At 38.1% G+C, this 17288-nt stretch overlaps 2 protein-coding genes across 10 annotated transcripts in view; one reads left to right on the plus strand and one right to left on the minus strand.

The window, feature by feature from the left end:
• Positions 1-4231, minus strand: part of BABAM2 (BRISC and BRCA1 A complex member 2) — a 452513-nt gene extending 448282 nt beyond the window's left edge. The window contains exons 1-2 of one of the 3 annotated variants that reach the window (XM_055377654.2): positions 4042-4231; positions 1361-1407 (exon numbers count right to left, since the gene is read on the minus strand). The gene's annotated coding sequence lies outside the window, so the exon portion shown is untranslated. Of the gene's footprint in view, positions 1-934; positions 1061-1360; positions 1408-4041 lie in introns of those variants that run through there. The other 2 variants (XM_063695986.1, XM_063695988.1) reach the window with 2 other exon arrangements.
• RBKS (ribokinase) overlaps positions 1-17288 on the plus strand; it is a 110553-nt gene that overhangs the window by 457 nt on the left and 92808 nt on the right. The gene's annotated exons all lie outside the window — the stretch shown is intronic.

Below are 17288 nucleotides of genomic sequence, written 5' to 3' on the forward strand. Positions count from 1 at the left end.
CTTCAACCTGCCTTCCTGGCATGAAAGAATTTGAGTCTATAAAGGTAAATCTCAGGGGAGGGGACGTAAGAGGCCAGGGTTTAGTGAAAGCTCTAATATTACTCAAAGCGCTCCCCAAAGACCTGCCCTCCAAAGACTTGCGCCCCCAAAGACCTTTTTTGGCCCGGCTGTTGAGCCCTTCCCCAAACGAGCCAGGGAACTTTGCCCACGTCATTTTACCTCGGAGAATGTACCTACCTCACAGGGTTGTTGTGAGGACTAAATGAAGTAAAGTGTTTTGTCAAGCGTAACATTATCCAAATTGGGTATTAGTCGTCTGAGCTTATTGTATAAAATAATGAGTTGAGCAGAAATCAAAGAGACTGTCACCTTTCACCATGCTGATTGTCGGCATTACTGCAGTATTTTATATTTACAGCGTATTTTTCAGCAAGCCAAGTATGAATCAAAATAAAAACATAAACACAGTATTTACAACCTCTAAAAACTATGATCAAATTATGATAGAAAATATGCCAAATGAAAATTGTTGAGTTAAGTCAGTAAGATTGAGTAGACAGATCCTTCTGATTTTTCTTTTTTTTTAAATTAAGGTAGCTTTTCTGATTACAAAAGTAATGTATGTTCATTGTAAAACTAGTAATAAATTCACATATTCCAAGAAATTCCTACCACTCCAATTACTGCAGTTCAGTCTTTTGATGAATATCTTTTCAGTTGTAATGCTATTTTATGTTATAAAAATGATCAGGTATACTACAGTAACACCTCATTCGTCCTGAAATGTTGCTTTTCCAAAGGGTAATAGAGAACGTGGAACTAAACAAAAAGGCTTTGGGTCAATCAAAATAAGTCACCAAATTGCTGCACCAAACCACCTGTATTCTACTCAGAAAATAGGTCTAGGGTCTTCATGTAACCAATTTAACCTTACCTTAAAATATTTATAAGCTGTGTTACCAAATTTCCACTGAGATTAGAAAGGTGGGAGTTAGAGAAGAGACTGCTAGAGGCAGTTATAGTGACTGACGAAAACTTGAGGATGAGTAGGAGACTGTGTAACGAGAAGAAGCAACAAAAGAATTTTAAATACCAATGACCTTTATTTTTCCACAAATATTAGAACTATTCTGTCAGACACTGTGCCAAGATAAAAATACTTTCCTTTGGTGACAGAGCATAAAATTGAATCTAGTTGGAGACATTTGTTGAAGAGGCCTGTACATCTTTTTCTAGAGCAAGAGTAAGTAAACTTTTCTGTAAAGGGCCAGATAGTAAATATTTTAGGCTTTGCAAGCCATATATGGTGAAGGTCACATTTTTTTTAACAACATTTTTTAAATGTAAAAACCATTCTTACCTCCCAAGCCTTACAAGAACATCCTGCAGGCCATAGTTTGCAGACATCTGTGTAGAAAGAACATTACTGTGTTTACAACACAATATAGCAATTGATTTTACTGGTGATGACTCTTTTCAAGAAAAGGTTATATGGTACTTATTAAATTTTGTATAAAAATAGAGCATGTATTTCACTTTAGAAAAAGTTTCATCAAAAATTCATAAAGTTGAGTTACATAAAGGAATAAACCTTCATCTAAAATGATTCATTCCAGGGGAAATCCACCTAGCTAAATGTTTACCATGATTTTATGTGTGAAGTGGCAGAAGAGTAAGAAAACTAAAGTGGACCGGGCGCAGTGGCTCATACCTGTAATCCCAGCACTTTGGGAGGCCAAGGTGGGCAGATCACCTGAGTGAGGAGTTTCAGACCAGCCCAGCGAACATGGTGAAACCCCATCTCTACTAAAAATACAAAAATTAGCTGGGCATGGTAGCTGGCACCTGTGATTCCAGCTACTCAGGAGGCTGAGGCAGGAGAATTGCTTGAAGGTGGAGGTGGAGGTAGCAGTGAGCTGAGATCGCACCATTGCACTCCAGCTTGGGTGACAAGAGCAAAACTCCATCTCAAAAAAAAAAAAGAAAAGAAAATTTTCTCATACATCCTACCTGAATAAAAGTGTCAGGGTTAAAATTCAGAGCTACTTCCTTGTTACCAAACTGAGAGCTTTCTGTGAAGCTTGACCATCAGATACTAAAAATAACTATAGTACTTTGTGGGGTGGGGTAGGGGAGTGGTGTCAAAGGCCCATTTTAGCATCCGTCAGGGTTTTAAAGTCTTATTTCAGAGCTAGAAAAATTTGGAAATTATTTATTCTAGTCCTTCAGTTTTTAGATAAATAAACTGAAGCCCAGAGAAGAATTTCTCCTCTTGGCCATATTCTTTCCTTCATAAAATATCCAAGTTTCTTCTCTTCACATGAATCAGTAAAAATTTTACTAATGATTAGCAAAATCACTAGTAAAAATTTTACTAATGATTAGCAAAATCAATAGTAAAAATTTTACTAATGATTAGCAAAATCAATAGTAAAAATTTTACTAATGATTAGCAAAATCATTAGTAAAATCATCAGTAAAAAATCATTAGTAAAATCATTAGTAAAAATTTTATTCCCATATAGACTCTCTCTGCTACTTCCCACAGCTTTTCAACAAACTTTTCATGATCTCTCATTACTTATGACACTGAAGATCTTTACAAAAATCTGCGTATAGGATTTTCATTTAAAACCCTGCATCTGTGATAAACTTGGGTGCAACTTTTCCAGTTACAGTTAGTATCATGATTATATTAGTTATCTACTGCTGCTGTAACAAATTACCAAACTTAATAATTAATGCGAGTTTATTTTTTTACTGTTCTGGAGGTCAGAAGTCTGATACAGGTCTCACTGGGCTAAAATCAAGGTGTCAGCAGGGCTGGGCTCCATTCTGGAGACTCTAGAGGACGATCTGTTTTCTTTCCTTTTCCACCTTCCAGAGGCTGCCCACATCCTTGCCTCATCGTGGCCCCTTCCTCCATCTTCAGAGCCAGCAATGGTTGTTCAGGTCTTTCTCACATCACATCACTCTGATCCCCAGTCTTCTGGCTCCCTCTTCTACATTATAAGAACTCTTGTGATTACATTAGGCACAACCAAATAATTCAGAATAATCTCTTTATTTTATGGTGACTTATTAGGAACCTTAATTTCCCCTTGCCATGTAACAACATATTCACAAATTCTGGGGATTTGGATGTGGACATACTTTGGGAGAGGGGAGCAGAGAGTATGTTATTTTTGCTACCACAGTGGTTAAGCTTGAAGTAAAAAATCCTACAATACTTAGTTCTCAGAGACTCTTTGAAGCCTATCATTCTATCCTCACATTTTATAAGTGAGATAAGGAAGAGAGCTTCAATGACTTACTCCAAATCACACAGCCAGTAAGTGGTTACTTACTGGCTAGTAAGTGGTTAGTAAAGGCTACTACCCAGGTTTCCCAATCCTTACCTTTCTTTTTTATTTTTTTAAATATATATTTTCTATTTTTTATTTTGTTAAAGATGAGCTCTCACTATATTGCCCAGGCTGGTCTTGAACTCCTGGGCTCAAGCGATCCTCCTACTTGGTGTCCCAAAGTGCTGGGGTTACAGGCGTGAGCCACCGTGCCTGGCCCCAATTCTTACCTTTCCATTATTTCATTCTACCTCTAACTCTGACTAGTGTTTATTGCCCTTTTCATCTACAGTACATTTGATAGCTTGTAGTCTGTACATTCATTGTTAACTTTATAAACTGATAAGGAATAACAACTAAGGATTTATAATTTTCAAGTCTAAAGATAGTATCTTTATTACTGTGCCTTATTCCTAAATTTAACTGTAACTAGCCTGGACACCCATGCTTATTCTTTAGTATCACTTCAGAAATAAAACTCCTTCAATAACTAAGCCCTTTTGGATGGCATCCAAGCCCAACTTACTTTATATATTACATTACTGTGTGCCAGACACTGCTAATTCAATCAATGAATAACCTTTTTTTTCATTTCTAATTTCAGTCAGCTATGAATAGTAAGTCGTATGTAGTAATAATTTTTAAAAATCATTAGCTCATACAGCATGGCAAACAATTGAAATTATTTAATACTCACTTATATTTTTCTCATCATCCTCTTCCTTCTTGAACACTCATCTCTAAAGTTACACATTACAAAAATACAAGGAATCAACCCTGGTCTTATGGGATATAAAGTCAAAGATTTTCCAAAGACAGATTTCCACAAAAAAACAACAATGTGTGAATATTTTTAGACGTTAGGCTCATAGGCCTTTGTTAATCATGTTTTCATTAGTAATCCTTATTTTTTATGACCTGTATCACCCATTTTTTTAATTATTCATTCAAGAAATATTTATTGAATTTATACTATGTGCCAGGCACTTCCTGATGTGCAGAGGATACAGCAGTGAAAACACAGACAAAAATCCCTGCCTCATGAAGTTTACATTCTAGTAAGACAGTATCAGTAGAAATAAGTTAATTACATAGTAAGTTAGGTAAAAGCTAAGGAGAAAAATTAAACATGTAAGGAGGGATGGGAATAGGAAGTTTAGATTACTGGCTTCAGAAAGCCTCACTGAAAAGGTTATTTAGAGTAAAGACCTAAAGGAGGAAAGAAAACAAGTCATAATCTGAGGGAAGAGCATTCCAGGCAGAAGGAATAGTGTACTCAAAGGCCCTATTCAGTGAAGAACATGGAGTCCAGTATGGATGAAGAAGAAAAAAAGAGTCAGGAGACAGCAATCAGTGATTAAAGGACATTGAGTCATACTCTGGATGAGATGAAAAGCTAGTGGAGGATTTGAGCAGGGGAGTGACATAATCTTATTTTGATTATAATAGGATCTCTCCAAGGGCTATATGAGAATAAATAGCATGAAGGGGAAGGCAAATACAGAAGCAGGGAGACAAATTCAGAGTCAATCCCAACAATCTAGGCAAGAAATGATGGTAGCTTGAAAGCAGTGAAGTGGAGAGAAAGCATCTTTCTATTATATTTTTGGGGTAGAGTTGACAGGATTAGTGGAAGTTGACCTCTACGAAAATGCAGAAGATTGTATGCAGAGAAAGTTGGGTGGGAGAGGGCTGTATCAGGAGCACAGAGTGCAATTGGGAGGGTTGAGGTACCTACTAGACATCAAATTGAGGAGGTGAAGAAAATAGATACAAGAGTTTGGACCTCAAAGGAGAGGTCCAACCCGGAGATATAAATTTCAGAGTCATCAGTGTATCAATGGTATTTAAAGCCATGAGGCTGGATGAGATCACTGAGGGTCTGATCTCCTAGGGCACTACAACATTTAAAGGATAAATTTTTAATAAAATTGACTTCCTGTCTCTCTTCAAGTCTCTCTGCAGTCCTAAAACTTGCTTTGAGACATGCTTAATACAAACCTATGTTTATATTTCCATGGCAATAGACTCTGATGTCAACTAAAACTCTGTGTTATCTTTTTACATGCTGCCAATTAAAAGTGATGGCTTGAGAGATAAGACTCATGTTCACCCAAGCATCTAAGCTTAATCCTGCCAAATCAGGAAATGAGTGCCTAATTTTCAAAAGGTTTAATTGGATAGTGGAATAAGTGAATTTAGAAGCTTTTAGATCCAAAGCAGATGAAGCATTGGACCTAGATTACTTAAAAAAAAAAAAGTTATGGCCAGGCATAGTGGTGGCTCAAGCCTATAATCCCAGCACTTTGGGAAGCCAAGCAGGTGGATCACTTGAGCTCAGGAGTTAAGACTAGCCTGGGCAACATGGCAAAACCCCGTCTCTGCAAAAAATACACAAATTAGCTGGGCGTAGTGGTGTGAGCCTGTAGTCCCAGCTACTGGGGGGCTGAGGTGGGAGGATCGCTGGAGACCCAGAGGTTGAGGCTACAGTGAGCCTTGATTGTACACTGTACTTCAGCCTGGACAACAGAGTGAGACCCTGTTAAACATAAAAAAATAAAAGAGAGTTATACTGTACCTATCAAAGTTTGTATTTGTTTGACGTAATGCAGTACTTTGTAACTGGGACACAGGTTACAGAGTCAAGAAGCCTCTTGGCTTGTCATATTTAGAACAGAGAAATCTCTTTTACAGTCACATTTTCAGAAACTAAAAAAGGAATATTGATCCAAAAAGTATCATGCTTTCCCAGTATTCGAGGAATATAATATCCTTCATTATTCTTTCTGCTTCTTAAATTGGTCTGAAAAGTTGCTTATCAGTTACCAATCATTCATTAAATTAGTATTTTGTTAAACATAGTTGTGTCAACTGTATTCCCTAATATCAAAAGTAATCATTCATGGGAAATTTGGTATGTCCCTTTAATGAAAATATACATTAAAAAATTATGGCTGGGTGCAGTGGCTCATGCCTGTAATCCCAGCACTTTGGGAGGCAGATGTGGGAGGATTGTTTGAACCCAGGAGTTTAAGACCAGCCTAGGTAACAGGGTGATGAGACTCTGTCTCTTAAAAAAAAAAAAAAAACTGCATATGACAAAGAAAGAGCACCTGCTGTGTACTATTACAAAGCAGTCCCTTTAGCAATCCATTCCTTTGCCGGCTCTCTGTGCCTTAGGCTTTTCATGTCTGTAACCTAAGGAGAACAAAGTAAGGTGGACTTTGTGATGAGTTTTGCTCTAGTATTTTGATGACTTGTTTATAATACTGAAATACTTATAGTGTGCTAAACACTAAGAATACTGCAGTTAGGAGGCTGGGCGTGGTGTCTCACGCCTGTAATCCCAGCACTTTGGGAGGCCGAGGCGGGCAGATCACGAGGTCAGGAGATCGAGACCATCCTGGCTAATACGGTGAAACCCCATCTCTACTAAAAATGCAAACAACTAGCTGGGCGTGGTGGCAGACGCCTGTAGTTCCAGCTACTCGGGAGGCTGAGGCAGGAGAATGGCGTGAACCAGGGAGGCGGAGCTTGCAGTGAGCTGAGATCGCGCCACTGCACTCCAGCCTGGGTGACAGAGCGAGACTCCGTCTCAAAAAAAAAAAAAAAAAAGAATACTGCAGTTAGGAAAACATGGTTACTGCTTGTCTTGTCTTAGTCCCTTTTGTGCTGCCATAACAGAATACCTAAGACTGGGTGATTTATCTTTTTTCACTTTTATTTTAAGTTCAGAGGTACATGTGCAGGTTTGTTATATAGGTAAACTCATGTCACACGGGTTTGTTGTACCCAGGCATCATTATTTTTTTTTTTGTCACCCAGGTATTAAGCCTAGTTCTCATTAGTTATTTTTCCTGATCCTCTTCCCTCCTTTCACCCTCCACCCTCAGGTAGACCCCAGTGTGTGTTGTTCACTTCTGTGTGTCCAGGTGTTCTCATCATTTAGCTCCCACTTATAAGTAAGAACATGCAGTATTTAGCTTTCTGTACCTGTGTTAGTGTGCTAAGGATAATGGCCTCCAGCTCCATCATGTTCTGGCAAAGTACATGATGTCGTTCTTTTTAACAACTGTGTAGTATTCCATAGTGTATATGTACCACATTTTCTTTATCCAGTCTACCATTGATGGGCATTTAGGTTGATTCCATGTCTTTGCTATTGTGAATAGTGCTGTAATGAACATACACATGCATGTGTCTTTGTTACAGAATGATTTATATTCCTGTGAGTATATACCCAGTAATGGGATTGCTGGGTCAAATGGTAATTCTGTTTTTAGCTTCTGAAGGAATTGCAACCCTGATTTCCACAATGGTTGAACTAATTTACACTCCCACCAACAGTGTATAAGCATTCCTTTTTCTCCACAGCCTTGCCAGCATCTGTTAATTTTGACTGTTTAGTAATAGTCATTCTGACTGGTATGAGATGGTATCTCATTGTGGTTTTGATTTGTATTTCTCTAATGATCAGTGATGTTGAGCTTTTTTTGATATGTTTATTGCAAACAAAATAAAATGTATGTCTTCTTTTGAAAAGTGTTTGTTCATGTTCTTTGCCCACTTTTTATGGGGTTGTTTTTTTTCTTGTAGATTTGTTTACGTTCCTTTTAGGTGCTGAATATTAGACCTTTGTCAGATGCATAGTTTGCAAAAATTTTCTCCCATTCTGTAGGTTGTCTGTTTACTCAATAGTTTCTTTTACTGTACAGAAGCTTTTAGTTTTCTTTAGTTTAATTAGATCTCATTTGTCAATTTTTGGTTTTGTTGCAATTGCTTTTGGTATTTTGCCATGAAATTTTTGCCTGTGCTATGTCCAGAGTGGTATTGCCTAGGTTGTCTTCCAGGGTTTTTATAGTTTTAGGTTTTACATTCGTCTTTAATTCATCTTGAGTCGATTTTTGTATATGGTGTAAGAAAGGGGTCCAGTTTCAGTCTTCTGCACGTGGCTAGCCAGTTATTCCAGCACCATCTGTTGAATAGGGAGTCCTTTCTCCATTGCTTGTTTTTATCTGTTTTGTCACAGATCAGATGGTTGTAGGTATGTGGCCTTATTTTGGGGGCTCTTTATTCTGTTCCATTGGTTTATATGTCTGTTTTTGTACCAGTACCATGCTGTTTTGGTTACTGTAGCCCTGAAGTACAGTTTGAAGTCAGGTAGTGTGATGCCTCCAGCTTTCTTTTTCCTTAGGATTGCCTTGGCTATTCAGGCTCTTTTTTGGTTCCATATGAATTTTTATTTTATTTTATTCTATTTATTTATTTATTTTGAGACAGAGTCTCACTCTGTCACCCAGGCTGGAGTGTAGTGGCACAATCTTGGCTCACTGCAGCCTCTGCCTCCCAGATTCAAGCAATTCTTCTGCCTCAGCCTCCCGAGTAACTGGGACTACAGGCCCACACCACTACGGCTGGCTAATTTTTGTATTTTTAGTAGAGACGGGGTTTCGCCATGTTGACCAGGCTGGTCTCAAACTCCTGACCTCAGGTGATTTGCCCGTCTCAACCTCCCGAAGTGCTGGGATTACAGAGGTGAACCACTGTGCCTGGCCTTATTTTTCTTGAGACAGTATCTTGCTCTTTCCCCCAGGCTGGAGTGCAGCAGTATGATCATGGCTTACTGCAGCCTCAACTTCCAGGCTCCAGCAATCCCCCGACATTAACCTCCCAAATAGCTGGAACCGCAGGCACACACCAGCATGCCCAGCTAATTTCTGTTCTTTTGTTTGTTTGTTGGTTGGTTTGCAGAGACGGGGTTTTGCCATGTTGCTCAGGCTAGTCTCGAACTCCTGGGCTGAAACAACCCACCCACCTCAGCCTCCCAAAGTGCTGGGATTACAGGTGTGAGCCATCGTGTGCAGCCCTATTTGAATTTTAAAATTCTTTTTTCTAGTTCTGTGATGAATGTCATGGTAGCTTAATAAGAATAGCATTGAATCTGTAAATTGCTTTGGGCAATATGGCCATTTTAATGATATTGATGCTTCCTGTCCATGAGCATGGAATGTTTTTTCTATTTGTTTGTGCCATCTCTGATTTCTTCAATCAATATTTTGTAGTTTTCATTGTAGAGATTTTTCATCTCCCTGGATAGCTGTATTTCTAGGTATTTTATTTTGTGTATGTGGTAATTGTGGATGGGATTATGTCCTTAATTAGGCTTTGGCTTGACTCTTGGTGTATAGGAATGCTGGTGATTTTTTGTATCTTGATTTTGTATCCTGAGACTTTGCTGAAGTTGTTTATCAGCTTAAGGAGCTTTTGGGCCAAGATTATGGGGTTTCCTAAGTATAGAATCATGCAAATAGGGATAGTTTGACTTCCTCTCTTCCTACTTGGATGCCTTTTATTTCTTTCTCTTGCCTGGTTACTCTGGCAAGGACTTCCAATACTATATTGAATAGGAGTGGTGAGAGGAGGCATCCTCGTCTTGTGCTGGTTTTCAAAGGAAATGCTTCCAGCTTTTTCCCATTCAGTATGATGTTGGCTGTGGGTTTGTCATAGATGGTTCTTATTATTTTGAGATATGGTCCTTCAATACCTAGTTTATTAAGAGTTTTTAACATGAAGGGGTGTTCATTTTATGGAAAGCCTTTTCTACAACTATTGAGATAATCATGTGGTTTTTGCCTTTAGTTCTGTTTATGTGATGAATCACAGTTATTGATTTGCATATGTCAAACCAACCTTGCATCCCAGGGAAAAGTCTACTTGATCATGGTGGATTCGCTTTTTGATGTGCTGCTGGATTCAATTTTCTTTTTTTCTTTTGCCAGGTTTTGGTATCAAGATGATGCTGGCCTCATAGAATGAGTTAGGGAGGAGTCCCTCCTCCTCAGTTTTTTGGAATAGTTTCAGTAGGAATGGTACTAGCTCTTCTTTGTACATCTGATAGAATTTGGCTGTGAATTCATCTGCTCCTGGCCTATTTTTTAGTTGGTAGGCTATTTATTACTGATTCAATTTCGGAGCTCATTGTTGGTCTGTTCAAGGATTCAGTTTCTTCCTGGTTCTGTCTTGGGAGGGTGTATGTGTCCAGGAATTTATCCATTTCTTCTGACTTTTCTAGTTTGTGTGCATAGAGGTGTTTATAATATTCTCTGATGGTTATTTGTATTTCTGTGGGGTCAGTGGTAATATCCCCTTTAAGACTGGATAATTTGCAACGAACAGAAATGTGTTGGCTCGTGGTTCTCTCCACAATGGAGAGTCCAAGATCAAGGGCATCTGGTGAGATTGCTATATCATTCCATGGTAGAAGAATAAAGCAGGTTGAGGGGAAGAGAGAGAGGTAAAAGGGGGCTAAACTTGTCCTTTTATTAGGAACTCACTCCCTTGATAACAAACCCACTCCCATGATAATGGCATTAATCCATTCATGAGAACAGAGCTCTCATGACCTAAACTCCACTTAAAAGTCTCACCTCCCAGTGCCATTTCACTGGCAATTAAATTTCAACAGGAGTTTAGGAGGGAACAAACATTTGAACCATAGCACTGCTCTTGGGGAATTTACAGTCCAGAGAAGAAGGCGGACTCAAAAAGAGATTATTATAGTATGACATGGTAAGTGCGTGCAGGTTATGCGAGAGAACAGGGAAAACTTCCTGGAAGAGATGCCCCCGAGCCAAATTTTCAAAAATAAGCAGGTGGTAACCCAGAAAAAAAGGGGAAGGAAGACATTCCACCACCTGGGGTTACACACAGAAGCAAAATCATGGATGTGCTTGTGTGGTATGTGCTGAGGCACATATGGCTTGCGTGGTATCTGCTGAGGCAGCAACCCTTGGGTCTTAGAACATCAGGATATACAGTGGTGATGAAAGGCCTAATCAGCCATGCTGAGGTGCTTAGGTTTTATTCTGTAGGCCCTGGAAACCAGTGAAGGGCTCAAAGTACAAGAATGACAGCCAGAACAACCCCATCAAAAAGTGGGCAAAGGATATGAACAGACACTTCTCAAAAGAAGACATTTATGGAGCCAAAAGACACATGAAAAAATGCTCATCATCACTGGCCATCAGAGAAATGCAAATCAAAACCATAATGAGATACCATCTCACACCAGTTAGAATGGCAATCATTAAAAAGTCAGGAAACAACAGGTGCTGGAGAGGATGTGGAGAAATAGGAACACTTTTACACTGTTGGTGGGACTGTAAACTAGTTCAACCATTGTGGAAGTCAGTGTGGCGATTCCTCAGGGATCTAGAACTAGAAATACCATTTGACCCAGCCATCCCATTACTGGGTATATACCCAAAGGACTATAAATCATGCTGCTATAAAGACACATGCACACTTATGTTTATTGTGGCACTATTCACAATAGCAAAGACTTGGAACCAACCCAAATGTCCAACAATGATAGACTGGATTAAGAAAATGTGGCACATATACACCATGGAATACTATGCAGCCATAAAAAATGATGAGTTCATGTCCTTTGTAGGGACATGGATGAAATTGGAAATTATCATTCTCAGTAAACTATCGCAAGAACAAAAAGCAAACACTGCATATTCTCACTCATAGGTGGGAACTGAACAATGAGAACACATGGACACAGGAAGGGGAACATCACACTCTGGGGACTGTTGTGGGGTGGGGGCAGGGGGGAGCGATAGCATTAGGAGATATACCTAATGCTAAATGACGAGTTAATGGGTGCAGCACACCAGCATGGCACATGTATACATATGTAACTAACCTGCACATTGTGCACATGTACCGTAAAACTTAAAGTATGATAATAATTTAAAAAAATAAAAAATAAAAATAAAAATAAACTGATTAAAGGCAAAAAAAAAAAAGAATGACAGCCAGATTTATATTTCACATAGTTCACTTAGTGCTAAAGTCAGATTTAAAAGAAGCCAATGTTTTAAAGGCATCAAAGGCATTCTTCTTGAAGACAGGAAGACCTATTTGAAAGGTAAAACAGTAGTATTCACAAATGTTGATGATGGTGCGAACTAGGACAGTAGTGCTGGGAATCAAAAAGAGGAAAAAGCTTAAAGAAATATTTAGGGGCTAAAATAGTTGGAAACAACTGTTTAGTAAAGTGGGCATGAATCAAGCATTCGCTTTCTGATCTTTTATAAGGAAACACTAATGTTGAAACTTTATTTTCCCACATTGACAAGACCTAGAAGGTAGAGTCCTTGGAAAGAATCCCATCTTATGGAACAAAAGCATTCCATGCTTACTACTTTTATTGGGGGGGCGGGGGCGATTATATTCCTTAAAAATCAAAATAAATGGTATCAAATAATTAAGAGATAGTCAAATTCTGTCTAGGGGAAAAAATCCTAATTTTGTTTTGAGATTTAAGAAAAAATACAGGTATTCTTTCATAATTGTAATGGAGACGCTAATGACAAATTTAGCTCAAAAAATTTACAAATATTAACTGGAGGCAATGAAATGACAGAAGATATAAACATAAAAAAGAATGTTAAAATACAAAATAGAATCTTCCATATACCAATACAGCATTCTTAGGGGGAAGAAAAAAACTACACAAAGCTCAACCACCCATGTAACAAAGATATTTATAATGTGTAAAGTGTTGTCGGGGAACTTAGAGACTGTGGAACTAGAGAATATCAGAGTAGCAAAGAAACTTGAGTTCATTTTTGTGTTGAAATGACCACCCTGTTCATGTTAAATATAGGAAGCACAAGTCTAGAAAGAATTAACTGATTTTCCCCCAGCTAATACCTAATTAAGATTGGAGCCAGGATTAAAGTTTTTATCTTTTGGCTCTCAAATACTAACACATTGTGTTATTGTGAAGTTTTGAGTAGCATTTCAGAAGTTTGACATGTACTGGATTTGCAAGAGACAAAGTGTTCAAAAGTGCTAGTAAGGACTGATTTCCTTGAAAAAGAAAACAAAGCTAATATTGCAATTATCAGTATCAGAGTACTTAGTGTTATTGTCCTTTAGAATTTTTTTCAGACCTGCAATTTTTATTATATATGCATAATATAACATTTACCATTTTTAATTTACAATTCATTGGCATTAAGTACATCCACATTTTTTTACAAACATCACCACTAATCATCTCCAAAACTTTTTTCATCTTCCTAAACGGAAATGATGTTCTTATTAAACAATAACTCCCTATCCCCTCCTCCCCTCAGCCCCTGGCAACTACTATTCTACTTTCTATCCCTATGAATTTGACTACTTTAGGTACATTATATAAGTGGAATTATGCAGTGTTTGCCCTTATGTGACTTACTTATTTCACTTAGCATAACGTCCTCAAGAAAGGGTAAGTGAACTTGAAGACATAGTAATAGAGATTATCTAAATTTAAGCATAAAGAAAAAATGCACAGAGCCTCTGTAACCTGTGGAACAGTCTACCATATGTATAATTGGAGTCAAAGTATCTCATATAGGTGGAGTCTTTGTAACTGGCTTACTTCACTTAGCATAATATTTTCAAAGTTTATCCATGTTGTAGCATGTTTCAGAATTTTCTTCCTTTTAAGGCTGAAAAATACTCCATTTATGTACATTACACATTTTGTTTATTCATCTATCAGTGGACATTTGGGTTGCTTCTACCTTTGGGCTATTGTGAACAATGCTGCTATTAACATGGGAATACAAATACCTGTTTGAGCCCCTGTTTTCAGTTCTTTTGAGTATATACCCAAAAGTGGGATTGCTGGATCATATGGTAATTCTATGTTTATTTTTTTTGAGGACCCACCATATTGTTTTCCATAACAGCAACACTGCTTTTCCTTTTAGTTTCTTGCATCTTCTTTGTAAAGTCCCTATTCTGCATCTTACTCACCAAGCCTCCTTTTCTTATTTCAGTTTAGCCTATTTTTTTGTTTCGTCTCCCATTTGTAATCCCTCTTTTATGTCCTCTTATGCAATTTTGCATCCCCATATGTATGTATATCTGTCATGTCTAAGTATACGTTTGTGCAAGAGGAAAAATGTGTCTGTACAGGCAAGGAGCTCAGTAAACCTCATACCTTCTCTGCCACCCTCAATCTCAGCCCCAGCATTTTTGTGGCCATTTAATACTCTGTTACGTAGAGATACAAAAATTTGTTGATTCAGTGCCCTAAATAAATACTTTTAAGTTGTTTCTGTTTGCTGTGATGAACTTCTTTGAACACTTATCTTTTGGACTCATGTCTGTTTCCTTAGGTAAATTCCTAGAGCTGGAATTTCTAGGCCAAAGGAAATAACATTCTTGTTTTTGTTTTGTTTTATTTTGAGTCAAGGTCTAGTTCTGTCACCCAGGCTGGAATGCAGTGTCGCGATCGCAGCTCACTGCAGCCTTGACCTTCCAGGCTCAATCAATCCTCCCACCTCAGCCTTCTGAGTAGCTGGGACTACAGGTGCATACCACCATGCCCAACTAATTTTTATATTTTATTTTTGGTTGAGACAAGGTCTCGCCATGTTGCCCAGGCTGCTCTCGAACTCCTAACCTAAAGCTATCTGCCCACCTTGGCCTCCCAAAGTGCAGTGATTACAGACGTGAGACACCATACCTGGCTGGAAATAACATTTTTTAAACTTTTGAAATATATTGCCTATTTGCCTTCATAAAAATTCTTCTGAAATACACTCCTACTCACAGTGTATGAAAAGGCCTATTTCCTGGATTTTTAATGAACACATTACTAGTTGAGAGATGTTAAATGTTTTCATGTTTGATTACAAGAGGAGATGTTGAATGTTTTCCAGATGTTTGTTAGTTATTTGTGTTTCTTTTGTGAGTTGCCAGCCATGGTTCCTTTGTCCATTTTTCTGTTGGACACTCCTTAAGATTTTAAACAAGACAGTTCAAAGAAAAGAAAATGTAAAGATGCTGGTTAAGAGTTCTGCAGCAAAGAAACTAATAGTATAAGAGTGAAAGGAGAATTTTAAGACTCTGGCTAGCATAAAATATTGTGGAAATATGGATGAGAGAGATTCTCAACCCTGGTTGCCCTTTAGAGTCAGTTAAACCAGACTCTCCAGGGAGGGAATCCAGGCATCAATTTTTGTTTTTTTAAACTCCCCATAAATTTTAATGTTCCACAGGGGTAGACAAAAAGTGACTTACTGATAAAAGCAGGAACTATGAAGTAGAGTGAATGTGACAAAATACTGTAGCAATTTGGAGAAATTAACCTTTAAGAGAAAGGGGTTGGAGTTATTCCTGATCAAGGGGAGTCATGATTGGCACAGATAAACACATCAACGTATAAGTGGCATCATACCTGGTTATCCAGTCTCTCTGCTGTGGTAATACAGAGTCTTCACTCTTGACGTGTTGTGTCACATGATGCTGTCCAGTGATATCAGTTCTTGAATGATGTGAGTTCTGCCCAGGACAGTTGCCTCCTAGTTGAGTGGCTGCACCTTCCTCCATTCTGACAGTGATTGTACAATGTTAAAACTAAACTGTAAGCTAAGTGAGGACAGGGTCTGAATATCTCCAGAACTTCACACAGAGTCTGGAATGTAGTAATTGTAACAAATATATGCGGAGAATGGACTGAGTATCATAAAAAGGATCTGAGATTATTCCAGTTTCTTCCATAGTTATCATACTAAATCAAGATTTGCTTCATTGAATACCATTTTAATCACTTTTTAGTACTTTCTACACAGTGATGAACTACTTTTTTGTCATATGATCTTCAAGGACAAGGTTTCTTTGAATTGTAGAAGGTTCCTCTTATGACAACTGATTGAAGACACGTTTGAGGCCTTAAATTCTTCATATGAGCATTTAAAATATTTCCATCTGCCTTGCTTTACCTTTATGATTTTTATATCACTAGTTTGACTTGGAGTGTTTCTTGTATACATACAGAAGGCTGCTATAAATTATCTCTGTATATGGTTGATGTGTTTTCTAAATAAAAGCTGAGAGTTTCGTTTTTGCTTTGGGTTTGGGGTTTTTTGTTTCAGGGTGTTTTGTTTTTTTTGTTTGTTTCCCAAATACATCACATATTAGGTACTGGCTTGTCTCTCATGGTCAAAAATACGTTCAAATGCAATTCTTCTGTATCATTGCAGAAAATAATTTGTGCAACAGTTTTTTAAGTACGCTTTAAAAATTACATTTTACATCTGGATTTTTACCACCAGTTTAAAAAATTACAATTCGTACACTGTTATAGCAACAATATTGTTTTTTTCTGAGTTAGAAGTCTTCATTTTGAAGTGAGAAATACAAATCTACATTTTTAGTTACCTAAATTTTCAACCAAATACTCTGCCAAAAGTCTTTTAGAAACTCAATTTTAAAGTCCTTCAGGCTGTCTCAATGAAAATCATAAGCAGTTCTTTGGTATTCTGTCAAGACCATAAAGAAAATAGAGTATTATCTAAAATGTTTCTTTTAAGCCATTTGAAATTATCACAGTACCTTGCTCAAAGTAGTTACTCAGTGAACATTTGTGGAGGGAAGGAGGGAATGCTTGCATGCCACAGTTGCCCAAGAATAGCAGCTGTGTAGAATGTCTGTGTGGGGATCCCGGTTCCAGCAGAACTTTAACCCTATTGACAGCTGCAACAAGGAAACTGCATTATTTAACTGGTTAGTTCTTTGGGTTGTAATGAGCAGAGGATCATTTCAGTTACTTCAAGAATGGGTACTTGTTTGCAAGGTGACCCAGAATTAGCTTAACAGCCAGGTCTCAGGAGGAGCAGGAACCAGGGAAAGTTCCTAGGAAATGGATTGTTCTTTAATTTTTACCCCAGTGTTCCATCATTATCCTGGCCCCACTGCCCTCCTCATGTGTGTTCCATACCCTCACTCCTCTCTCCATTTGCAGGCTTTCTCTGCGAGTATAGCACCTGCTCATTCCCAACCCTGCCAGTGTTTTGCCTTTATTGGCCTCCTTTACCCCTCTGCATCCATTCAAGCTTCTGCTTCCACCACAAATTGCTTCCTTCTTGCCCT

This window comes from Gorilla gorilla, chromosome 12, assembly GCF_029281585.2.
Source record: "Gorilla gorilla gorilla isolate KB3781 chromosome 12, NHGRI_mGorGor1-v2.1_pri, whole genome shotgun sequence".
NCBI lineage: Eukaryota > Metazoa > Chordata > Mammalia > Primates > Hominidae > Gorilla > Gorilla gorilla.